We start from the raw sequence: 26,091 nt of genomic DNA, 5'->3' as shown, positions 1-26,091 counted from the left end.
GCTAAAAATGAAAGGAAATAGAGTTCTCACATCTGAGTCACCGGAGTTGATGTATTTCTTGGCGTAAAGCTAAGTAAAGAAGGAAAAGGAAGAAAGGCTTGAAGATGAGGTTGGAACACACCCAAGCTTTCCATGCTTCTAAAGCAATTGACATTTACTGGCCAAAGACGAAAATTAAGTTAATTTCAGTTAAAACATTTTTTAATTATTATTTTTCATAGTTCTTAAATAACTACTCACTAAGGCAAGTCTCTGGATTACTTTCCTGAATTGCTCCATGTTCTCTGAGCTACTGCTTTACACATACAATTATCATTACAGGCATATTCTACAAAAAGAATTAAAAGCACAAATGAACCCATACTGGACTGGCACTGGGAATACCACCAAGACCTGCAAAGTGAGCCCAAATTTTTCTGGTCGATACATTAAATGACACAGGCCAACCACAACACACACCGATTTTTAAGAGCAGCTTTGACATTCAGTATTTCCTGAAGTGTTTTGAACAAGGTGTGCTTTGTGTTGCCTACCCAGTCAAGAAAGGATGGAAACAAGGATTACCACTTGCACTTTCCCAGGTGATGGATGGGTAGAGGGATGCACATATACTAAACCCTGGTTAGGAAATCACCAGCAACAGTGAGAAAACAAGGGCTCAATGTGAATGGTAGCAAAGGTTAGCAGCAGCCTGCCTCCCATAGCCTTGTGTTTTAAAGTATTTCATAGTTCACTGAACTGAAAGCAAGGATGGAGAAGTGAGAGGTTAAGGGTACAGCTGACATGCTGATGTAAGGCAATACCTGACAGGGCTGTCAGTTCTCAGAGACAATTAAGTGATATGGATGGACAAGGAATAACACCAGTGAAATTCAGTATTGACAAATGCAAATTAATACACACCAAATGTGAACTTTTACATTCGTTATAAAAACTCATATGATTTTTAAATAAACCATTAACGCTAGAAAGGAACTTGGAATGGCTCAGCAAAAATCTATATTCAAGATACAGCCATGGTTTAAAAGAACAAAAAAAAATTGAACCACAAATTCCATAGCCTTGCATGAACAGAATTGAGATAATGAATGATGTTATTCTAACTATTGTCTTCCAGAATACAATAGTGCAGGCTCTTCTAGAATACCATGCTGTGCTAGTCACCCCAAAAGATGCTGCTAAACCCACCAGAAACAGACAATGTGCCTGGCTCTGGGAATGGAAAAATCAAGAAAGGACCAACCATGAAGTGCCAAGATCCAGAAAGAAGACCATACAGTCAACCTTAAAATGCATGCTTTTAGATCCGAGATAGTCTGTGACCTAGTGTTCATTCATTGTGCAGCCCACCAGAGCCTCTGACACTCATATAAGTGGGGAAGACACCCCACACAAACAGCACCCAAGAGCTGCTCAGAGAAAACAGTTAGCTTTGCTTTGAGTGCTGTCTGATCTCAGACTCACCTCTTACATAGCTCTAGAGTATGGACTGATGACACTTTAGTGCATCTCCTATCCAGAGATTTGACAGCCACAGATACCCAGCCACAGAGCTCTCCTCCTCCTTCTGTGGCTCCACAGATAAAGGACACAACAGAACACTCCAAATAAATTGCTCAAAACTTAAATTGTTCTGAGAACTGGATACTAAGCATTGGAGAATGTACAATTTCCTTAATGATTATCTCAGTAGTGCATGTGTTGCTAAAGACATCTCAACCCTTTCACCTCAGGAAGTATATATTTAGAGTCATGTGTGGGCAAAAATCTATTTTCTCAGAGAACTTAATGTCCTGGCTTGGAGTTTAGATAAATCAATACCCCATAGATTAAAGCACCTCACTGCCCTGTGAGAGGAAACCAGAAGAATTTATTTCCCACTGAAGAAAAATGAAGGCTTTATGCATTTCATAAACTAGGGAAACACGATCAGCTCTGAACACAGAGAAAGTAATTAAGTTGTCTTTGGAGGCCAAGAATTTAGCCATCAAGATTTGTTTTGTTTCTGAAGTGAGCCTCGTGTCTTCAGGTTTCACCAGGCAGACCGGTACAGCCATCAACCACCAGCCTCCACTCCTCCAGGCTGGGAACCCTGCAACTTCCCAGCTGCTGTCACTGCTGAGACACATGGAGCCATCCGGAATTTGGGCCTACACAAGTCTCCTTCTAGGAAACCGTGACAGCAACTGACTAAAGCAAGGCTTAGTGGCAACTTCTTCAAAACAGTTGTTTTTCTACCCAAAGGAATCACTACAGAGCCAGGATATAAGAAAAGCCTTACTTTTCATTATATAGTATTTAATATGTATATAAGAGGTGGGCTAGAATAGAAAGATAGAAAGGCCCAAATATCTGCCTTTCTGTCCTAGGAGAGCAACCAGTATTGCTGTGCAAGTCACTGCTTTTCCAGGCTGTTACCTTCTGAAGTGGGTAACCTCTTCCAGATCATTCAAATCCCATCTTCTTCCCAGGATCCCCTTTTAAACATCCCCTTGACCTGAGACATCATCTCAAGAAAAGTAACCCATTGGAGTCTATGCGGGCCTACTCATTTTCTTGCACTACTAAAGATTCAATCATCATCTCACTGCCAACTACAAGATGATGACCAGGTTTTCCCACTCTCCTGTTACCAATTCCATTGAACTCAAGTCCTTGAACGTGATGAAAGCCACTCCATATTTCAGAAAAATACTCAATGGCTACCTTCAACTTATCCACCAAGCTGTGTTAAGACAATCCCTAGTGGGGGATAGAATATCAACAAGTAAATAACTCAACACCAATTATTTCAGTATAGATGCTAGAGAAGTACACTGCCATCAACAAGACTGTTATGTACATAAAACTGCTTGCAATTTCCTTCCATCTTTCCTGCACAACAGTGAATTACCGACACTCAACAGGTCTGCCTGGCTGGAAGACAAGTGTCATCAGTGAAGGAGACGCATCTGAAAATCCTCCACTGCTTTCTCTAGAAGTTCATCAGCTCTAGTCACAGAAAGCATGTGTCACTGCTTGCTGCTCCCCACCACGTTCACCTCTGGGCAGTGTTAGATTTTAAGGCCAGGCTGCATGGGGCTTTGAGCAACCTGGTCTAGTGGAGGTGTCCCTGCCCTTGGCAGGGGGTTGCAATTTGATGATCTTTAAGGTCCCTTCCGACCCAAACCATTCAATGACTCAGAGAAGAACATTTCAACATGCCTGAAATCCTAGCCACTGCAAGGACCTGAGACACTGGCAGATCCGACTCCACTGCAGTGCCTCATTAGTCCTGTCCAGAAATAAATGCAGTTTGCTCTTTCCACTACAACAGGGTGACAGCCGCCTTTACACACCTGTCTTGGGCAGAAGCTAGGAGCCAACGCTCCCATTCACACACCAGCCATGCTGTGGAGGCAGGTCTCCATCGGAAATTGCTAACAGCAGAGATCCCTTAGGTGTACATGTGTGTACTAACCCTGTTTGAAAGTTAAAAACTGAGGACTTCTGCCAGTTTTGCCTGTATGCTTTACTCAATCTAAACAAAAATAAAATCTAGTGGGCATTCATTTATTATTCTCACTACTATAGCCTAACGCCTCAGCAGATTAATTATTCCAGTGATTCAACTGCACTGCAATACAAATAAAGATATCTGCATAAAGTAGGCTGCAAAGTACTAAAAATTAAGACCTAATTAATTATACATTTGTGCAGCATTGCCCTCTATTAGAGTTTAGAAGACTGAAGGCAACATGCTATTACACATCATGTGCTATTATTCACATAAGTGTCTAAATTACAGAGTTTGGGAGATAGTAGTTACAAGCTTATTAAAAAGCCATTTAATTCACCATATAATACACAGACTCTGCTAGAGATTGAAATAGGAAACATAAAAGAAGCATCTGAATAGCAAGTCTCAATCAGAAATTATTTCTGCTGCCATAATGACAGATTTTCCCTCCAGAATTTGGTTTCCCTTCTCACACAGAAACAGCAGGCGCTGGAGAAGCGTTTCTGGAGTCTGATTCATGCACTTCACATTTACCTTCTAAAAAAAAAAAAAAAACATGCTGAGTACAAACTGTGAGAGGAGTTCACAACTCCTCAGACAGCTGATATAAACCAGATAAGGACTAAGTTAAGGGACCTGAAGAAATCACATTTAATCTGAATGTGTAGACCAGAAACTACTGAGGGATGAGGTGGAAAAACATCTACACTGGAGAGAGCATTGATACAGGTCAGGTTATTTTAGAAGCAGAGCACCTTCCTAGATAGTTAAATGTAATTGATTTTTATCCCCGCATATGTGCAACCTATGCTATGGATGCCTTTGGCACAGCTTGCTCACATACATGTGAAGGTGCTGAGTAGCTGTCAATCATATGGCCCTTAATGAATTCCTGCCAATGCTTCAAGCCCAGCTATCGCCTTTTGTATTTCTTTCCTATCCTTTTTGCCTTGTGACTAATTGATTACAAGCTCCACTAGCACTGGAATTTGTTCAGCTTGATGGCACACTGGGCAGCAGGAGTGCTCTGGGGACAGGTTTCAGCCAAGCAGCCAGCCCTGGGCCAGGTGGCAGCATCCTGCTAGTCCCACCTCCGGCAGAGAACAGGGCTAGGGACCGATGCCAGAGCCTAACGGGCTCCCCATACCTGTGCATGCCTCCCCTGGCCCTGCACGGACCACTCACTTCTAAATAAAACCATTCCTGTTCTGCAAACGCAAACTCCCAAAAGGCAAATTCAAGGTTTTATCCACTCAGCATTTATGAAGGCCTTTAATGTCAGAAATAGCTTTCTGAACACTCCCTTCCTTTTCCCTCAAAGGACTTCACACAGCATCAGGAAGGAGTGAAGAAAACTTCCTCTCAGAATTTGAAGTATTTTAAAATATAAATACATAATCAAAACAGGCTCAAAATATTTAAAAGAACTCATAAACTGTGGTTTGTTTCATGTGAAGGGATTTATGTGCCTTTATCTTAGGAACCGCAGCTGTTAAGTTAAAAACAGTATCTAACATGCCATTTTTCATCTCATCATTATTCCTTCAGCAGCAATTCAAACTTATCACAGTGTATCTTTTATCTTAACAGTTGATAAGATTTTCTGGAGTACAAATTTATACAACTTATATTTGAGTTAAGAAGGCTACTACCATCTTCACATCCAAGACAGATTAAGCTGCAGCTGCCCCACTGGTGCACAACAGAAAAGTGACATAAGCAACACCCTTCCCAAATCGCTAATCACTCAATATACGTTCTCAGTTAGCAGCCCCAAGCAGAAAGGAGCCCTGCTCCACAACCTGCTTTTACAGCAAGTGTGCCACACGCTGATTTTGTAACTGTAAGAAGTGACACTGAGTTTATCACTATCTGTAATTAATACATATATATATTTGTATTTATCAAATATATATTTATAAAGTATGTGTATCATGAGTCTGCTATTATACTAAATCACTTTCTAGCATCACCTTCTCCCGCACCCTCTAGGTGCTGTGCAACTATCCCTGCCAAGTTTGGCCAAAAAAGTGGAAATGGGTAACAGGAGTTGCACCACCTTCATCATGTTCTACGCTGCTCTAACAACATACATGTTACTGTTCTTTTCACTTCTCCACGTATTTTTTCTGCTTGTTCTGACTGATGTGTGCTTAAAGCTCTTGAAAAGAAGCAGCATGAATACAAAATTACATTTAGCCTGAATGCGGTCTTTGAAGGTTTCCAAGCCTGCCTTTTTTGGGATTCAGCTACTAACTCTTGGAAGAGCTAGCAGCAGCACCTTTCTTGTATCCTTGCAGATGAGATGGCCATGACTACTGCTGTTACCCAAACCTTTGCCTTAAAACCTCACTCTGGTTTCTCTGCAGAGAAAAAAAAAAAGAAAAAGAAAACCACACCACTACAACCCCCCCCCACCCCCACAAAAAAAAAGTCTGGAGAGAAAAAAAGGCTAAAAATTTCCTTCCAAATTGTTTGCCCTTGTTTTGACCTGTCTTACTGTAAATTAATTTAAAACTACGAGTGCAGTTGTCAAGGCATGAAAAAACCACCAGAACTGAACTTTTCCATTAAGGAGAGGAAAGAGGCTGGAACCAAGTATCTGAATATCAGTGCTTTTAAAGAACTGAACAGGAAACTTACAAAATGCAGTCCTTAGCCACAACCATTGTTTTGTTCTCATTTAAGCATACTGATGCATTACAGCTTTGACCAAACTTTTAACAGCACATATTTTAGGGAATCAGGCAAGTCTCAAAAGCACCTAACTTACATTTTCAAGAAAGTCTTCTCATTTCAACTTGGAGAGCCCCGGCTCAGCAGAGTGCCAGAAGTGGTCCTCCAGAACAGCGCAGCTGCTTGAGTTGCAAACAAGCTGGTGGGCTTCGCCTTCCTCTCTGACCAAAGCGATCACTGAAGGGGAAAAAGAAAAAAAACACTTATGATTAAACATTTAATGATTAAACACTTGATTAAACACAAAATGATTAAACACTTAAGCAACTTCAAGCAGGGCCTAGACAGCTCTTTCTGTGGGTGACTCCAAGTCACTTATAAAGTCGTTTCTCGTCTTAAAGAGAAAGATTCTCTACAATAAAATGGATGAACTGCAAGTAACCAGCCAGATGAGTTTCATTTGTGCCAACTCCTGGATGTCAGACTACGTCCATGGATATATCCACCAACATGCAAGTTATCATCTACACGACTAGCAGCTGCCATTCGTAACACCAATGTTGGCACCTACGGCACTTACAGCTTCCATCTGAAAGCCGAAACTGAAGCCAGATTAACAGATAAAGCTACCACACAGGTAACTGTGGAAGGGGGATGAGCACAGCACCACAAAAAGCACCCTCGGCAGCAGCAAGGCAGGATCTGAGGCAGGAATTCACCCCTCCGAGGTTCTGAAGGGATGGAGGTGGAGAAATCTCCCCAGAGGCTATGGAAAATGATGCCATGGGACGCCTACGCCTCCTATCCCGCTGTGACTCAGGAAGAAAAGACAGATGCATATCGAGCTTACTACCGACTGCACAGCATTACTCAAGCCGCCTCCCGAAACGCATCAGCACGGTTAGCAGATATTTAATATATGCAGGAATCCTTGCATAAAGCAGACATTAGAGCACGTCTTAAATTCCACAGCACCACCAACATCTGCAGGCCCTCTGGTGATGAAACACAATGTGGTTACGTGGGGAACTGGAGACAGGCACCTTCACAGCACAAATCCCCAGTACCCACACCCGTCATTCTGATGTCTCATAAGGTGTAACATGGTTGCCTTTGCAACATAAGTCTTCTTATTGGTCATTAAATACTATTTTTCAACATAACATTAAAAGTGTTCCACAATAAAGTGTTTTCCTAAACATAAAACTTTCCCCAAACAATACTAAGAACACAAGTTAGGCAGTTTGATACAACCAGATGATTTAAGAAAGAAAATTAAAGGGCATTTAATAACAAGCTTGAATTATTTGTTTTTACAAAAACATTTAAAAAATCAGAACATCAGCCACACTGAACTTTCCTATGCATTTCACTTTGGAGGGAAAAAAAAATGTGCAGCTGGAAAGCCTTTATTAATCTTTTTCTATACTTGCGCTCACGCAGAGACATGAGCAACGCTGCGAAAGGCAAGGGAGATGTTCCGTCATGATCACAGTCAAAAGGTATGTCTGCACAGAAAAGCCTCAAATACTCTGCAGGTTTAAGTTTTCCTTGGCAGGGAGCACGATCTGCAGGGGGAGAAGGAGAGATGTTCATGGGCCAACCCACCAGGAAAGGCTGAACGAGAGCCAAATGGCACACGTGCTGGTGCCTCCTCTGCTCTGTGCCACAGCTCCCCTGCCTCTGCCCGCGCTTAATCGTGCACAGAGCCATTGGTAACCTTCCACAGCTGTGCTGCTGCTTTCCATGCAAAGCCACACGGTTTCTGAATGCTGCTCTGCATCAAGTGCTGCAGTCGGTAAGCAGACGCTGGACACTTGAGTCCAAATACAGCCATCCTCCTCCACAAAGCACTAGAGCCTGTTTCGGAAAAAAACTGAGAGTCAATAAATCTTTGGCTTTCGGTAATTTGGCCTTGTGTTCTGCAGTTCCTTTATGGCAAGACACACTACTTGTCAGAGCTACAGAGAAAACGTTTTCAACCAAAGAGTATCCTGACCCCAATCCTTCACCAGCCTAATTCAGCCCCCAGCCTCCCCTCCTCAGACACACCGTTAGACTTTGTTCTTGGATATGCATCAGTTTTAAAGAAGTACCAGCTGAGCCATTAGACCTAAATACACACATCTGAAAAACAATATCCTGAAACTACAAAGGTCACCCTGTCTGCCAGGAAAGGCCGTCCAAAAGGCGCTCCAACCCGGCTGGTGCTCAGGCACTGTCAGCCCACAGCCAAACCAAGAGCCTGACGCTGCCTCTGGCTCGTGATCTCAGGGATCCAATGACCCAACCTCAAGGCACAAGGGGAAAAAAGGGCGTAAATTCACCTGAACAAAGCGACGTGCCTTTGAAATATGATCCAGACCTCACTCACCTCAGAGGGAAGTACTTCAGCCCACCTATCCCATTAGCATCAGTGGGACAAGAAGCTGGCCAAAAATGTGTCCTAAAGGCATTAAACTACAAAAGCAAAGCAGAAGAATTGGACATTGCTAAGTAAAATGAACAAAGTAGTTTTCTGGCAGGTAAAAACATTTTCCCAGACTATCAAAATCCCTGTGGTAACTGAATAGCAGCATGCCACACCATTCAGACCCATAGGTTCGAGGATATTGGAAACAACATCTCTTACAGAATTAAGCATGCACAGTAGTCCTGACTTTAGTCCTTGGGCTCCTTAAAGTCCTGACTTTTAGGAGCCCAAATTTAGGGCCTCCTCCTCCCTGCCAGTCCTATCTCACCCCAGACTCCAGCAGGTTACTTAAATAACATACTAAGCATCATTAACAAGGGTGGTAAAGGCTTCAGTTTACAGAAGAAAAGCATATTTCCTACACTGCTCTTTGAGTCTACTAAAGCACAGTGCTTACCACATGAATAAAAGGTTCACCACTGGCTCTCAGTATAAAATCTCAAACTGCTTCAGTGCAGTATTTAGGGAAGCCATTCCTCCTCCTTGCCCTAACATCCCCCCATCTAACCTACAGAGCTGCCTTCATTTGCTATGCAGCTCTGCAAGGAGTGAGCACAGGCCCTACTTGGATCACTGCTCCCTGTCTGCGCAGGATGGAGATGGAATAGGCAGCTCCCGACTTACCTACCAAAGGAGGAGGGCGGTGACAGCAGGAAACACAAACTGACCTTCAAACACTGCTCCTCGGACTGCTCATTCTTCTCTGGTGCTATGTTTAAAGATAAAATCATTTACGCACAGTAGGGCTGTGCTGACATTTAAAAATCAAGGAAGAAAGATGGTGTGTGTTATTTTTATTTATTATGACAGACAACTATAAAGCACAAACTAAGCCTGAAACCTAATGGGGCTTCAGGTTACACCCACCCTGAATTTAGTTCACAGTCAAATATACCATTTAATTAATAGAAATGTATGAGGTAACCACCTGTATTTAATGTCCTGTTACTATGATCACGTAAGCAGTCAAGTCCTTCCTCAAGTCTTTGCATTGTAGCAAGCAGGGAAAAACCAGTACTCGACCAATGCCTCATGTATCCACCTCATGGCAAGGTATGAGAGGCCACACAGAAAGCTGCATCCTCATCTTGGGTAAATATGTAGCTACAGGCAGTCCAAAGACCAAATCTTTGGATTATGGAGACCTTATATATAGACCTTTATATATATAGACCCACATAGAGAGACCTTTTATGTAGACCTTTGGATTATAGAGACCTTATATATAGACCTTTATATATGTGGACCTAGATGTAGAGACCTTATACATATACCTTTGTGTTATACAGACCTTGTAGAGACCTTAATCTTTGGATTATAGACCTTACAGAGGTCCTTCTCTTTCCCAGGCTGAGTAAACCAGCCCAAGTCACCCTGAGTGCTGCTTCCAAAGCCAATTAGGTTGAAGTCTAGCTTCAACCAGCTTTCCAGAGTCCCAAGCACAACAGAGTACTGTGCTACTTTGTGAAGAGAAAGTGTGATAAACAAAGGCAAACTGAGGCAGAGCTGGAAAGGAAACTGGGAAAGACCTGAGAAAACATGAGACGAGAAAGCCCAGAGCATTTCTCCATGAAAAGCTGGGTACTACTTGGGCCAAAGCCAATGAACGTGTTCAGTATGAGGAGCTGCCTTTACACAGAATCTAAAATCATCCTCCTCACTATCAACATGATTCACTTCTTCCCAGACAAGACCTCAACAGTGCACTACGTAACAGCTCGATACATTGACATGCCTACAAACATCTCGCTGAATACCGGCAAGATTAACACGTCTTCTGTGCATTCCTAACTTCTGGTTGCCAAAGCTCTTGTGAAGATATCCCAGCACGAGTCTTCCTCCAGCTTAGGGGGCTCCTTCAGCCTCTTCTTTCCCCTTTAACCAGGCCTTTCATCACCTTAACGCCTCTCTCCCGTGGTTCAGTGTTTTCCTCTTCATGCCATAACAAATGTTTTCTTATAGACCAGATAAACGTAACACATTTAACCCAACTCACAGCTCAAGGTGGAAAGAAATAAAAGTAATTTACTCTGGCACAGCCTACATATGGATAAACTTATGTTGCAATTTTTCCCATTTCCCTTCATGTTTTTAGTTATTCTTTCCTTCAGTATTTGTTTTAAAACTTTACATGTTACAAGACTGTTTCTTCTGTAAACACACAGCACCTCATTTCAAGCACACCAAGGCTGCTACCATTTAAGAAAATAAGTAACTTGTGCACAGGTTCACATTCTATTAGAACCAAAACCAAGAAATAGCAAAGAATAAAAAAAACTTAATACTTCAGTGTGCAGGGTGGGAGTTCAAAAATTGTTTCAACTCTCAAAAAAAGCAAAACACTGAAAACCCACAAAATTCTCTATAAACAGGGCTGATGTACGAGTGGGAAATAAAACAACTTGCTTAAGTCGTACAAACCTTTTCTAGAGCAGGAAGCGATGCCCTGCCACGAGGCTCTGAGCTGTCCCCTGCTGGGGAAGGGGCGCATGAGGCATCCTCCTCCCAGCTCCACCACTGGCACGCCACACTCTTCCTCAGCACTTCCACACGCCATGTCCAGGGTGACCCAAGCACGTGTTTGTGCAAAGCGGTCACCGACATGAATTAAGCCAAAAGCTTTAAGCCAGTTTTGATACCCGAGAGCACGAGAATGCATCCAGCATACTGAAGTTCTACTGGATTTACGTGCCAAGCTTATTGGGAGCAGCAACTATAGTCTTCCACCTAAAAGCTCGTCTTAATAGCAGCAGCTCAAAAATTCACAGAAAAAAAAAAATAATAATAATAATAAAAAAAATAACAGGCAGTGCTGCACACAGCCAGGGAGGGACATCACACACAATTCAAACACCAAGTGTTCCTTAGCAATCATATGATCCCAAAGCTGGTGGCTGGTCACAGCCGAACAAAACAGAAGAGCAATTAGTGACTTACACAAAAACAGGATGCAGGCTAAAGGTAAGATCAGTTTAATTGAGACAAAAAAGACAAAAAGACCTAAGTGGTAACACTTACCAGTAAATATCCAGCCTAGCAGATCCCTTTTTTTGCTAAAAGCAACCTTGAAGAAACTTGTGTGCTACTATCGCTGCTGGGTCCTAGTTTTATCCTGCATTTCTTTGCTTTTTATTTAAAGTATGTAATTAAAAGATGTTAACCCCATGCTAACAGCGTGAACGCTTTGCTCTCTATCTTGTAAGAAACAAAGGTGTTTTCAACACAAATTGTTAATACCGTGAAATGTGCAATAGCACATAGAGGTCTTGTGACCACCCACACCTGCTCAGAGGCAAGAAAGCAAGTGTCCTGATCTTGGTTGCTACAGAGAGCTTTCTACAGCAACAGTTCCATTTCTGAAGCCGTTTCTGGTGTTCCTTAAGACAACAGCGTACAATTAGACTACCCAGGAGTGGCTCTGGGTTGAGTCCCAATACCTGGTCCCCCCATCAGAGGGAATCAGAACCATACTGTTATTTCACGGCAATGGTTTGCCTCCAGCCTCCTGCAGCCGCTCCGTAACACCAATCTGCTCCAGCTGCATTACTCCCACCTTGCAAAACAGAGAGGTTGTCCATCACTGAAATTCCTTTAAAGTAACTGTTTTGCTTCAAGTTTAAGCGTTTCGTTGAGTTTAAGATATTGTGGTGCTTTGAAGTTATAGCTAACAAATAGGAAAACATTCATTTCAAAAGTGCAGGTAATTTTACTACCAATTCCCATATGGCAAGCAGATACTTTCAGTATCACATTATAGAATGCTTCTCTGTAAGAGCCAAGTTTTAACATGTGTACCGCTCTCTCTGCTTTAAAAATAGGTTCTTTCATGAAAAGCTTTTGAGAAATGCAGAACCGCTGCTTGTCCCTGAGCCTGCCACATCTAAATGACATCTTGTTGGAAAATGCTTGGTTTTGTTTTCATTTTTACCATCCAGCTGTGGCCATTTTGCTGACTTTATACTGAATCTCTCAAGGCCTTTTAAAACTTCCTGTTGTGCTGTGAAAGCAGTTGAGTTATCTAGCACTTTTGAATTAAAAGTGATAAATAAAAGTTAGACACCACACTACACCACGAATTGCCAAGAAAATGCAAAGGAGCAAAGCTTGAAACTCCCAGACCCAAACTTAGTTTCTGTGAAACAAAACAGCTTTATTCTCAAATTTCGATAATTTTAGAATCTTTCAGAACAAATCTAGGTCTTAAAAAAAAAAGTAAGGAGAGGGGGAAAAAATAAAATAAGCCTAGAAAACATTTTTAGGTGTGTTTATGTTATAATTGGTACAGAGCATTCCTCCCCACTGCTCCACGGTGGAGTGCTATTTCAAGGTTAGTGCCTAATTCTGCGCAAGCGATTCAGGCGTATTTTGCTCCTGGGTTTTGCAGCCGATTTCATCATCTAGCTTCTCTGTGTAATTAAAATTCTTCTTAATCTATTTATATGCTAGCTGCTGCCTCCACCTGAGCTCACTGGCATGAGCCTTTCCTGAGCCATTGTTTGGGAGCATTGATACCTTTGATTTAGATTCATGGGGTATGTGCATCACTATCCTTAGATACCCTTACCTCTGTCAGTTTTTAAATCTAAGCAAATTCAGCTTAAGCCTCTCTCTTGAAAGATCTAGAATTTCCACACCTCCTCCTGCATGGAGGCTTCATATCCTACCATAGCAACACATTGCATTCACCTACGCCAAAACCATTTTCTTGCAGTCTCGATTCAAAGAGTGACCCCAAAAGTGGGAAAGCCCAGTTCGCTGCTTGAGGAAGCTCTGTAACACTTCCACTCAGCAGCAGGGAGAGCCCAGGAGGTGGTAATGCCACCTGCCAACCAAGAACTCTGCAGGAGAGCCAGGTGCTGTAGGACCAGAGAGGGACACCACCACCAGGTGAGGGGCACAACCGCAGCCCCTATTTCCCTGCTGGCCAGCAGGGCACGCCAAATGAAAAGTGTGCAACTTTTACTCTCGATGGCCGAGGCTGTAAACAATGGCTTCAGCATTTTCATCCCTCCGCAGGAGCTCTCCTGGCAGGGCACACAGAACACAATTATCAAATATATGCAGAAAAGGATCCTTCAGCAGGTTTCATAAGGTTGTCCTTGAGTGTTTCTAATCAAGAATACTAATAATACTAGTGAAAACTTAGGGGTCACGTGAGTTTTCTTTCCCCGTACAGCAGGCTGGCAAAAGCAGTATAGACAACAGGAGTTAAAGCTGAACACTAGGTACGTCTGAAGTTAGATAGGTCGCTCGGTGTCTCCTGAATTGATTCCACACCATCCACTCCTGGTTTTACAGCTGGCGTGTTCTGTGCATTAGCAGTCTTATTTTAAACCTTGGCACAGGTGGAACTTAAATAATCCATGGATTTAAAACATCCTTAGCGCTTACTGAGATGAACCCTAACAGCTTTCTGGGAGTAATAGGATTTATCAGGCCAAAAATTAAGGGGTTACAAACCCAAATTTCTGATTTATAGCATAAGCTCATATTTCTTAATTTAAGTCCTAATGTGGGCTGGAATATTGTCAGCCAGCTCAAATGTTATTTTTTCCAGCTCTGTATTTACAGTTCAAGGATTATTCAGAAGCACACAGCAGAAGCAGAGAAGCAGGCCAAATCCCCCAAAGTGAATCTTCCAGGGAAGGTTCAGAGAAGCCTAGGTTATCCATCTTCAGAGGGGTTTTCAAAGTGGCACAGATTTAGACATCCATGAGAACTCAAGGAAGGAGAATCCAAGCTTTAAATCTAGGAAAATAATCATTTTACCTTGCACATTCACAAAAACTTGGGCAAGCGTTAGGAGGAACACGGGTTTCTCTTCCACTGGAACGCTGAACAAGGCACAGCTGAAGAATTTTGGCCTCCCTCCTGTACAATCCGCTATGGATTTGGATAGATCCCACAAAATGTCTTCCACACAGGCAGCACTCCTACCTGCTGGGCTAGGGCAGCAGCAAGACGTGCTATGCTGCAGGGTGGCAAGCGGCCAGGCACTGGCTCCTGTGTCTTCTCAGGCACTTGAAGGGTGGCTGGGCTCGTTACAGCACACGGGTTACTGCAAGGCAAGGCCCCGGGGAGCGCCCAGCACCACCACAGTGGCTGCTACCAGAGGAAATCTTCCACACAACTCCCGTTGGCAAGGTCAGCCGGCGGTAGGGGCGTGCATGCAGATGTAACACAACCAGGCTGTGGCAGTGCGGGCTGATTCTCAGCTTAAAACATGTTGGGGAGCAACCAAAGCTTGACTCCCACCTGAGGGACAAAGCTGGTACAAATGCTCTGAGGCTCCCATCCCTCCTGGTCCTCCTCAGGAGTGAGCCTCACCGCAGTGCTGACGTCCATGGGAGCCTCCCAGCTCTCCCTCTGGATCCTCCTTCCCCACGCAGACCCCTCACTGCGACACCTGAGCTTTCTGGGGTTACGTCCCGTTCCCTGAAGAGCCTTTCATCACACATCTTTCAGCGTGAGGGCATCAAAGTATCAGCACGCTGTCAGGCTGCAAAGAACCTTTCCCAGGACCACGTATATGGTGACGAACAGCACCCAGCTTTGTCACCTTCAGATACATCAACGTTCATCTTCAAAAAAGACCTACTGGCCTCTAAATGCCCATACGCCTCCACCAGCCAGCTTCCAGGATACTGTTTTGCCATATATAATATCCCAACCATTAAGTTTACTCAACTTTTTTCTCCAATCTGTTCTTGCATCAAATGGAAACATACAGAATATTTTACTGAAAATAATTTAGAATTGCCAAGGATTGCAAAAAAAAAAATGCAGTTAGATAAATGCTGATGTAACAGCATGCAAAGATTATAAAAATAAGGTTAAAACACATGTATATAGTCAAGCATTGTTTGCTAGCAGTTCTCACCATGTTTAAATAACAGCACATGTTTGAAGCAAATACTGTCTTGTCACCAAGTTATTTTAATCTCCTTGGGTAGTCATCTTATCAGCCCACAAACTTATATAACAACAAATCCAATCTCAAATATTTCTGAAAAACAAAGATGGAACAATTGAAACTATTTTGCTTTTTTGCTATTTTACTTCTGTTTCCATATACACAGGCATCAACCACTTTTCTTACACCTGATAGCCTTTTAAGCATTTATTTTTAGGATTTTAAGACCTCACACTCTTCAAAAAAAAAAACAAACAAAAAAAAAACTTGTTTGCCAGAATACACACAGCTTTTCATATACAGATGTGATGGTTAAACCACTCCCTTTACTGATGGTCTCTGAGCGTTTCACTGTTTTCTTTAAGTGTGGTGGGAAAAAATAAAAGGAACAACAGAATAAAACCTGCAGGCAGGTTCTTGTTGGACTCTAAAAATATGAATTATTTCCCAGGCACACAGTTCTTATCAGCTGTCAGATTTAAGTGAAATTATCTTCATAACCTTTCCCTTCCTCTTTACCCATCAGTATATGTGCTATTTCTATTGTATTTTTAAGCTGACTTTTATGTCTGTACCTTTGGGAAAAACTAATATCAAAGTCAAATTTATTTTCTTGAAGGGCAAAGGGTTTTTGGTCCCAAGCTTCCCCACGGTGGGACGCAGAGCCTCTCCCTGTGCCCCACCTCAGCCCGGTTACAGGGGTCAGGCCCACGCAGCTCTTCGAGGGGCTGTGCCACATGAAAACATACCAAGTGCTGAACACACCCAGGGAAAAATGCGCAGCTAGGCACTTTCAGGAAAAAACAGCAAGAGACATTTACAAAAATTGCTTTTCTCTGAAATATTTGAGTGTTCTAAGAAAAGGACTTACCCAAATTTAACTCTGTCCGGATACACTTTGATAGACATGAAGATCTTTTACCCTGGTGCTCTTTTCTGCTGGTCAGCATCGCTCTGGCGATGCACATAGCACCAGGCACTTTGCAGGCCTACAGAAATCTCCTGTGACAAAACCTCAGGGACCATCCTCAGAAGTCCCCAGGCGCAGCCCATAAGGGCAACACCTCCAAAAACGCTCTCTTGTCACCACATCTCACCAAGAGAGGGACCTCCCAGTGCCACCTCCCACCTCTCCCAGCAACTTGCATGTTGATTCAGTTTTACAGGAACCTTAAAGCAGCCTCTTGTGTGGGGCTTTTCTCTCAAAAACCACAGGGTTTGGAGCTGACATCGCCCCCTGGGAAGCCCAGAGGCCTAACATCCAATGCATGCTCCCTCCTCTGCTCCATTTTATCCCACAGGGTCTGCAGCAGCCCCCAGGACAACTGGCAGGCACAGGGGACCACCGAGACCTTCCTGGTGTGCCGCGGCAAGGCCACAAGCTCTTCAGAGAGCCAGCTGCTCATCCTGCTGCCCACCAGGGAAGCTACACCCAGGGCACACAGGACACTTCAGAGGCTCGGCCATCGCACAGAGCTTCGGGTTTTGTCTATACCGCACAGGCCACAGGCAGCTGGGTTCCCTGCTGCGCTGTCTTTCACTAACATCTTGCCGTCAGTTCAAAGCTCATGGCCTGTATGTATACATCTTCATATCATTTAAATAACCCATTTAAACTATCCTTCTGTTACACTGTGCTTAAATCCCCATTTAACCAGGCAAGCGCTGAATTCTGCATGCAAGAGCCTCCCTCTTCCTTACTCCTCCACCTTGCGACTCCCTTTCATCTTCCACAGGCACACAGTGCAACACCTCGCTAAGAAGCATCCCTTCCTCATGATAATCCCCCCTCAAATAGAATTAACTAGGCAAATGTAAACACTGTAGCAATGAATCAGTTGCCATATTTACCCAAACTACTGCTTCCAGGTCTTTACAATGAATTTCTATATTAAATACATAGGATGGCTTAACGTTGAGCTCCTAATTTTCTGGGCGAGGCAGCTGGCCAGCAAGCGCCCTGCAGCATCTCCCTCCATCCCATTTGAGAAATTACACTTAAGAGGTTCCTGATAAAGGCTTAACTAAATCATGCCAGTATTAGTCACACCAAATTATTGTAATTTAGTAACTGTTTGGAGTGCATTCTACCCTGAAAACGCTACAAAGAAATGGCATGTTTCTACAAATAGACAACAAAAATATGTAAAATTTACGGTGGGTTATTCTGCTCAAACAAGTTGATTCATAACGGTAGAGAACATTTTGTTCCTGCCATTTTCATTCCCTTTGGAACAAGGAAACCTCCCCCCACAGCCAGCTAATAAACATAAAAATTAGTCCTGACTGAACTACGTTTTAGTGCCCTTATCCAGCCCTTGGGGTGTGGTGTTTTTTTGTTTTGTTTTATACACTCCGTCTACATGGATATCTGCAGAAATTTAGAAATATTCCTCTTGGTGCCTTTGAAAATTAAACTATATTTGCATTAAAAGAAAAAACACAACAACCCACAACCTTTCAACAAAGGAACTCAACACTGCAAAACTGCTTAAAAGCATGTCATCGCAAAGCATGCCTCCTGCTTCCAGAAGGAGGCTTTTCCCCAGGGCAGGCAGAGCTGATGCTTGTCTGACGGGATACATTACCTGGGGTGCAACACAATCCAGCAAGAAGACAAAGGAGAGAGAAAGATTTCTAAAGGGAAAAAAGGACAGCCTAACAATAAGAGCTAGGAGACTATATCAGCAGGTTATTACTCTGTTTTGGCCACATTGGAGAGGGACACTACTGAGATTTCAGCAGAGGTTTTTGAATCGTGAAGTCCAAAAGATTAAGCTGTCAATAAGAAGTCTGCCAGAAATTTGCTGAGGTACTTTAACAGCAGCAGTGCTATTCACAAGGCAAAATAAACCACAACTACAGACACCAGCTACCTCACATTGAGATCAGAAGCAAAAATTCACATACGTACTTTGTAGCAAGGCCTCCTCTGTCACATATCATAACTCTTAATGTGCTACTACTGAAGTTAATCGTTTACATTCAGGAGGAAATATCCTCGAGTAAATCACATCTCACTCCATTCATCTGAGATCCACGGTAGGTTTCTAAGCGTATCACAGGCAGCAGGCAGACTACTGATAAAAGCAGGAATCTGCATCTTTTTAATCATCCTAATTGTTACGCAGAGCGCTTTAAAGGCACTTATCAGTGTAATACACAGATGCAAAGTTTCTGCAGCGGTAAAAAAAATCAAAAAATGAAAAAATCTAAGCAGTTACCCATGCAAATGACACATTTTCAAGGGAGACAGAAGCTCAGCACAATTTAGTAAAACTAAATGGATTTGACTGCAGGAGACAGAATTAGAGATTCACCTTGGACAAAAACTAAACTGAATCTGACTTTTATTCTTTGGAAAGTATAAAAAATGCCCAGACACAGCCTATCACCATCCAACTGATGATGCAAGCCAGGTGCCTGCCCTTCTTTCTGAGGCAGGGCCCTACACTCCGTGAGGCCACCTCGCTGCGGGCCTGCCCTTATGGCCTTGGAGACAGGCTCAGGAAACCAGGACCTCAGGCCAGGCAGAGCTAAAACAGCATCCATTAGAAAATTTCCATTAGAAATCCCAGGACGCTCTCCACAGTGCTTTGGTCAAATTCTTCTGCCAGAGCCTGAAACGTCCTTTGCAGCAGGGGAACGGAAAGCAGCAAGAGAGGCGAGGATTTCAGCAGGGCTTCAGGGAGGCATGGAACTGCACAGCCAAGCGTCTCTGCTGGGCTCAAAATGAGCTTAACAGATGCTGGTAATAAAGGGACACGATTTTGGAAAAGTCAGCACGGTTTCTGGAGGAGCGGCCCTGCTTTATAAGCCTTCCAGAATTAGTACCAAATGTGGATGGGGTACACCCATTTGTTTCAAACTCCTTGAGTTTCCAAAAGGACTTACCAAACAGGTATGGGGTTTCTTATGGGACTAAGCTGGGAGAGGTAAGAGGAAAGGTCCCATGAGGACACTCAGAGGGTTGAAAAATAGGAGCAGGGTAGGGATAAGGGTAAACAGTCTCTCCTTGGAGCAACCCGAAGTCACCAGTGAAGTTCAGCAGCAACCTGCACTCGGACTCGAGCTGTCTGACACGCTCATGACAGACCTGGATAGGGGATGGAGCAGCAGGCTGAGGAAGTTTGCTGATGAAACGTTATTTGGGCAGCAAGGACAGGATGTGAAGAATTCCAGACAATCCTGCAAGACTGAGTCAACAGCACGGAGATGAGAACTAATGCAAATAAACACAGCAGATGTAAGGAGATGTACGTGGGAAAGGCACAACCGCAGCTTTACGTGACTGATAGGCCCCAAAATGATCGCACACCGGAGCAACATCGCGAGGTTACGATTGCACACATCCATGAAATGAGCTCATCAGCAGTCCAGAAAGCTAATCAAACGTTATAAATCACTACGAAAACAAAGCACGGTTATGTCACTGCATAGCCCCAGAGCTCACCTACGTGTTGAAAACTGCACGCAGTCCTGATCCTCCCACCCTGAAAGGATCTTTAGACATAGGAAGGACCCCTGGAAAGGGGTGCTCAGAGTCAGGGACAGCCTCTGTACAAAGAACAGCTGAGTAGGCAGCTCTTCAGTCAGGTAAAACTACAAATGGAGGAAGAAGACAGAGGACTACAAAGTCATGAATGTCATAATGAGGGATCTCTCACTGCCTCTGCCACACAGGAGCTACGAGCCACCACAGGAAGGAATCCAGCAGAGAACAAACAGGAGGAGGGACTTCTTACACAACCAGAAGCAGGCCTACAGACAAGCAGTGCTCCTGGCCAAAGGCCGTGGAGGCTGCAATAAGGTCCCCGGGGGCTGCAGACAGATCAGACAAGCAGAAAGGTTAGAACAGAAAGCCACCAAGCATTTGGAAACAGGCAGACAGTAACCCTGGCTCTGCCAATCCCACGCTGAAGACAACTAGAGCCCCAGAAGACTTCCACAGAGGAGGTGTCGTATAAGGTCACCCTGTTCTTATTTTCCTTGGGCTCTATGAGTAGAAAATATTTTTAAAAATCAAGAAGGAGGCTGAAGGTGAAGGGGTTGTTTATTTTTAAAGGAAGCTAAAGCAGGACACTACACAGAGCACTCCCAGCTCCTCACAGCTATGGGACAGCAGCCAGCAGTGCTCACGCACAGCGATATAAGGACAGTGACAGGTCCAGAGGTGCTGGGATGCTGCCCATCAGGGCTGGGGCCCATCAGCCCACAGAGCTGCAGAAGCATTTGGAGGCACCTGGGAGGTGCTGCTCCAAGATGAAGCCAGCTGGATGCCACACGGCTGGGTCGAGCTCCAGGTGGCTACTGGGGCAGGCAGGTGAACCCTTGGTTCACCACCACTGCTCTTCCTTTCTTATATTTATTACATCTTCTGGAAGCTGTCACGTACTTCTGACAGTCACAGGACCTATTACGCAGTATCTACAGCTGGTTGTATTTTGTGTTGCAGACAATATTTTTAGCATGGCCTACAGACTTCTGTACAAGTCGAACTGCTATAACCACCACTCAAGATAACTCTCAGCTGTTCTGCATAACAGCAAATGAAACAAGCCCCATAGACAGCTACATAAACTAGACTTGTCTTCAAAGTTACTTTAAAGCCCTCCAGTCACAGCATAGCTGGGAACGCTGGTCTCAATTGCCACCATCTGCATCAGCTGTCCCCTCCCAGCTCCTGTTTTTATGAATTACTTAAGTAATTAAAGTAATTTATTAATTACTTCAAACAAGAAACACTTTTTTCTGCAGTTTATTTTGTAACCTGAAGAATAAACTCCGACAGCTCTCACACACAAAGTAAAGAATAGTCTTTTGCACAATTTTCACATTAAAAAAATAGATGTTTCCACGTAATTAAATACTGTTGTAAGCCAATACAACGTTTTGGAGGAAAGAAAACCTAAACTTGTAAAATATTTCAGGAAGCAGCCACAATCCTTTCTAAGCAGTGATACGAGCTGTAAAGCAAGCATTTTATTGTGAAGTCAGTTCTGAATGTCAGATTTTTAAAATAAGAAACACTAACACAGAAAATCTATATTCAGTTAACTCATACGTACAGAAAAGGTTTTCCTGAGTCACCGAGCTTCATCTTTTAATACCACAGAGCCAGGCACATGATAGAAACTTCCTCAATATATCTTTAAGAGCCAGTCAGGGGTCTTGCTCCCACTTCTCCCCTTTGAAGGTCATTCCAGAACCTCACTCCATTTAGGGAAGAAACGAAATTCCAGCCGAAGCTTATTCATGCCAGTTTACATCCATTTGTTCTCGTGCCAACATTGTTCTTTAGTTTAAACAGCTCCTCTCTGTCTCTACTGTTTATATCCCTGCTGTATCTGCAGATTGCAATCGTATCCTCTCTCAGGCCTCATTTCCTAGGCTAGACGAGCCAGGCTTTCCTTGTCTCCTCTGGTGCAATTGTTTCTTTACCCCAGCCACCCTCTGCACCTGCTCCACCAGAAGCACAAGTGAGAAGATGTGCCCGATATCACCCCGGTGCTCCCACCCATCCCACCAGTCCTTCCTGCCCAACACGTCCCACCATTCGTCACCTTCTCCGTGGCAGCAGGACAGCAGCAGCCTGGCTGGTGAGGAGCTAACACACCCTGCACATCTCCTCCTGCTCTGGTGTTCCCAGCAGCTGAGTTCCTTGCTTACAGCACAGGACAGAGGCAAACCCTTGCCTTCTACCCAAGGGAGACATGCAGGTGGTGTAGTCTGTTTTCAACATGGATTTCAAGTGAGATTGCACATCCCAGGTCAGAGCTTCTGAAAAACACGGATCTGCCATCTGACTGAGATACAATCATTTGATTACCTACCATCACCTACCAACTACCAGGATTCATTGTAGCCTTCTCCCAGCCTCTGGTAAGAAATCCTTACAGCAGGCAATCTCAAGTACTCACATTCCTCCTAACTGGCTCCTAAAGTCACAACTCTCTTTAGCTCCCAACACTGCAGCAGTCCTCACTACACATCCTCAAGCATTTCCTAAGCACGTCGCTGTCCCTCCTGACCAAGGAGACAGTAGAATCCACCCAGTGCCCCACTGAAATTGATCACTTTTGGTCACTGGTTCCTTAGTTGCAAGACTGAAGACAATAACAATAACCTAGGCTTGCAAGTTATGCATCCTCTCTGCTAAGAAACGATTCCCACGCTGCTGTGACCCACTGCTTAGACCTTCTCCTTCATCACAGGGGGCACATTCACTTGGGCTGCTTCAGTGTTAAGAATTGTCCTCCGCAGTACAGTAAAGTCAAACATTCCTCACAGCATGCAAAAAAACAAACAGTATTCCTCCTGAAGAGTCCTCTCCAAAGCTTGAACAACAAGGAAAATAGAAAAGCCCAAAAGTGCTCCATCAGACACTCATTGCTGCAAAGAACCAAAATACCCATGCTTAGCACAGCTGTTCCACGCAAAGAAGTGAATCAGCCAAGATTTTGTCACAAGGTCACCGTAACAGGATGTCTCCCCCTCTAAGTGCTACAACATCTGCACACATTTCAACCGAACCTAACCACGCAAGGCAGGCAACTCGTTGGGGCTTTTGGAAAGCACTGGAGCAGAGCACGAGACGGCAGGATGGTGATATGCTGGATGAGCTGGAGGGGCACGGTGACAAGCCGGAGGGCAGGGCATGCCCGCAGCCCCCAGCAGCCCGGCTCCCGGGGCAGCGCAGCGCATCCTGCCCCGCGCCCCAGCCCGCTGCAGGCGCTGCCATCCCGCACAGCTTGCGGCACAGAGCGGGGCCCCGCACGACCGCACAACAGCAGCAGAACTGCGCCCTGGAGGCAGGCTGGGTTTTGTTTAGTTATTTGGCGTTGGAGGGGCAGAATCGTACGGGTGCTCCACGGCAGGCAGGGGCCCAGCCAAGAGCAGCGAGACACCGCGAGCAAGCACGGCCGCGCACCGCTGTGCTTCCTTCTCCGCCTGCCCCAAATCCCTCCCCGGCTGCGGCTGGAGGCAGCTTCACCGCTACCCGGAGACCGAGGGGAGAAGTTACAGGGAATTAAGCGGCTCCACGCCGCGTCCCGAGGGCTGTTCCCCCCGGGCTCCCGTCCACACGGCCGCCAAGCAGCAGCAACCGCCGCTGAAGTCGAGAAAAGCCCCCAAAGCACCGCGATCTCCCACCCGGGGCCGCTGCCCAGCCCCGGAGGCCGCCCCGCCGCAGCCCCCGGGCAAAGGAGCGGGGCCGCGGCGGGCACCGGAGCACGGCTGTCCCCAAGGGAGGGCACCGGGGCTCCGGGGCTGTCCGGGAGCCCAGCACCGGGAGCCCCGTCCCACTCCGTCCCATCCCCTCCCAGCCCCGCCGCGGTGAGAGCGCACCTGCCCGCCGCACCGCGCCGCTCCCGAGGCGCCCGGAGCCCGCTGCGGGATGCAGCCAGCCCTCCGGAAACGCTTCCCAGCCTTACCCAGGAAACGATTCCGGCCGCCGGCCGCCGCCGCCGACACCGCCGCCGCCCCTCCTCTCCTCTCTCCTCCCGGCTCCTCTCCCTCCTCCCTGGCCGCCGCCCAGCGCCGCGGCCCGCAGGGGGCCGGCCGGGCGGGGCCGCCGCGGAGGGCGAACAACATGGCGCCGCCGGTGCCTCGGGGCGGCCGGCACCCACCTGGGGCCCCAGGAGCGGCTCCCGGCCGCTGCAGAGCTTCCCCCGGGGGTGCCCGAGGGTGAGGTGGCCTCCAGGGCAGGTTTCCTGACCCGGAGGGGTAGGGTTGGTGTGAGGAGGCAGCGGTCGTTTGTGCTGCCCCGGGGGAGAAGGGAGAGTCAGGGGGCTGCTTGACAAAAGGAATGCTCTGGCGGTGCTCAGGCAGCCCAGCTGGGGTGGTGGGGCTCCAAAGCCACCCAGCCAGCACAGAGGGAAAGGTCCAGGGTGTGTTCCCAAGTGTGTAAATGAGCAAGAGGAGCAGTCCTGGAAACCTTGCTGCTTTAATGCACCTGCAGAACAACAGGAGCAGGTTGTGAGTGAACCCCTGGGCACATCTTGAGATGAAGGAGAAGGGAATCACAGCAACATTGTGGGGAGTTAGTAATGAGGCTTAAAAGAGCACACCTATGAGAAGCTCCTTCCGTTTAAAGCCTTACCAAATATTTGGGATTCTGTCCTTTCAACGTAAGCTTCTGAGGTTACAGGGAAAGAAACTGCTCATTGCTGAGGCAAAAAAAATAACATGGGATAGTAGTTGAGTGGCAACCGCAAGCAGATCTTTCATTCCTCCACCTAACAATCTTATGAAGACTATGGAACAGCAGGTGCAAAACCATCAGTAATAAAATACAGTGCCATATCAGAGTAACCAAAGATGCTCTAGGAGGTCAAAGAAGACTATTACAATAATGAAATGGCCAGACTGATTTTCTCTTAAAACGCATTCAGCAATCCTATTGAGTGCCCAAGACCATTTCAAAATTTATTGCACCGTTTCTAATGGTGAATCTATTTATCTAGAAGAGATGATTTTTCCTACGCATTTCCAGAACCTTCACTATTTTGTTCTCTGGGTTTATAACTATGCCCCTAACAGCAGAACTCGGACAGACCGTGTATAATTATAGGGACAATTAAGATGAATAGGAATATAACATCTTTAATTAGAAATATTCATGTTTTTAGAAGATCATACTGACATCCATCAGCCTAAAGAACAGGAAGAAAAAAGCAATTACGAGCACTACTGTGATGAACAAGAAGAAGCGACAATTAGACAAAGATGTCATAGTTCAGAGCAAAGCACTTGGAAATTATACTTAATCACTTAACAGCTTACTCCTAAATTTATTGTTCTTGTTTATAGTGGTACTTGCATTTCTCTCAAACATGGACATGATTTAGTCAAGATTAGTATAAAAAGAACAATACTTCCTTATGCTAAGACTCACATTTTAATTCATTCTTTCAGATCCAGAACTATGGTGGACATCCAAAGAAAACCCTCCAAATAGTCCTAATTATCTGCGGTAGAAATGTATCATCTTGATCAGCTCAGGAAGGACTGATGGCCTCCTGAGACAACCAAAGGTGATTCAGCAGATTCCAGTGTCTGCAAATCAGGGTGCGTTCCTCTCCAAGAAAGCACATCATCCAGCAGCAGGGAAAGCTTTTATGCAAAGACTTGGAAGGCATAATGGAGCAGAACTCTCCCTGGAATTTGCACTTGGAGAGATGCAAGACAACTGTTGGGTTACCCAAGATTATGAGTGAATAGCCTATTAATATGTTCTCCTGACATCAGTGGCCAAGCAAGACAGTCATAAATTCACATTCCTTTGATGAGAAGTGTAAAAGCACTGCACTGTGGTTTTTGCTATGTGGTTAAAGTTATGATTAACGTTTAGTTATATGGTCCATATAATGCACTTTGGTTTGCAGTATAGTAAGCAGAGTCATAAAAATGAAGTGTTGAGGAAACTAAATAAGGAATTTCATATACATCCTAAATGGACAGCAGCTCAATACACTCAGACTTCTCAGAAGCATTTCCACATGGATATACTGCTTGCATAGTCTCAGCGAG

The 26,091-nt window shown here is 44.9% G+C and overlaps 1 protein-coding gene across 11 annotated transcripts in view; it reads right to left on the bottom strand.

Moving 5' to 3' along the window:
- APBB2 (amyloid beta precursor protein binding family B member 2) overlaps positions 1 to 24,153 on the bottom strand; it is a 171,408-nt gene extending 147,255 nt beyond the window's left edge. For 7 of the 11 annotated variants that reach the window (XM_035326500.1, XM_035326502.1, XM_035326505.1 and 4 more), the window contains exons 1-2: positions 23,994 to 24,153; positions 6,273 to 6,412 (exon numbers count right to left, since the gene is read on the bottom strand). The gene's annotated coding sequence lies outside the window, so the exon portion shown is untranslated. Of the gene's footprint in view, positions 1 to 6,272; positions 6,413 to 20,014; positions 20,146 to 23,993 lie in introns of those variants that run through there. The other 4 variants (XM_035326499.1, XM_035326504.1, XM_035326498.1 and 1 more) reach the window with 2 other exon arrangements.
- Between the last annotated feature and the right edge of the window lie 1,938 nt (positions 24,154 to 26,091).

The sequence above is a fragment of the Oxyura jamaicensis genome, chromosome 4 (assembly GCF_011077185.1).
Source record: "Oxyura jamaicensis isolate SHBP4307 breed ruddy duck chromosome 4, BPBGC_Ojam_1.0, whole genome shotgun sequence".
NCBI lineage: Eukaryota > Metazoa > Chordata > Aves > Anseriformes > Anatidae > Oxyura > Oxyura jamaicensis.
This window is presented reverse-complemented; position numbering and strand designations above follow the sequence as displayed.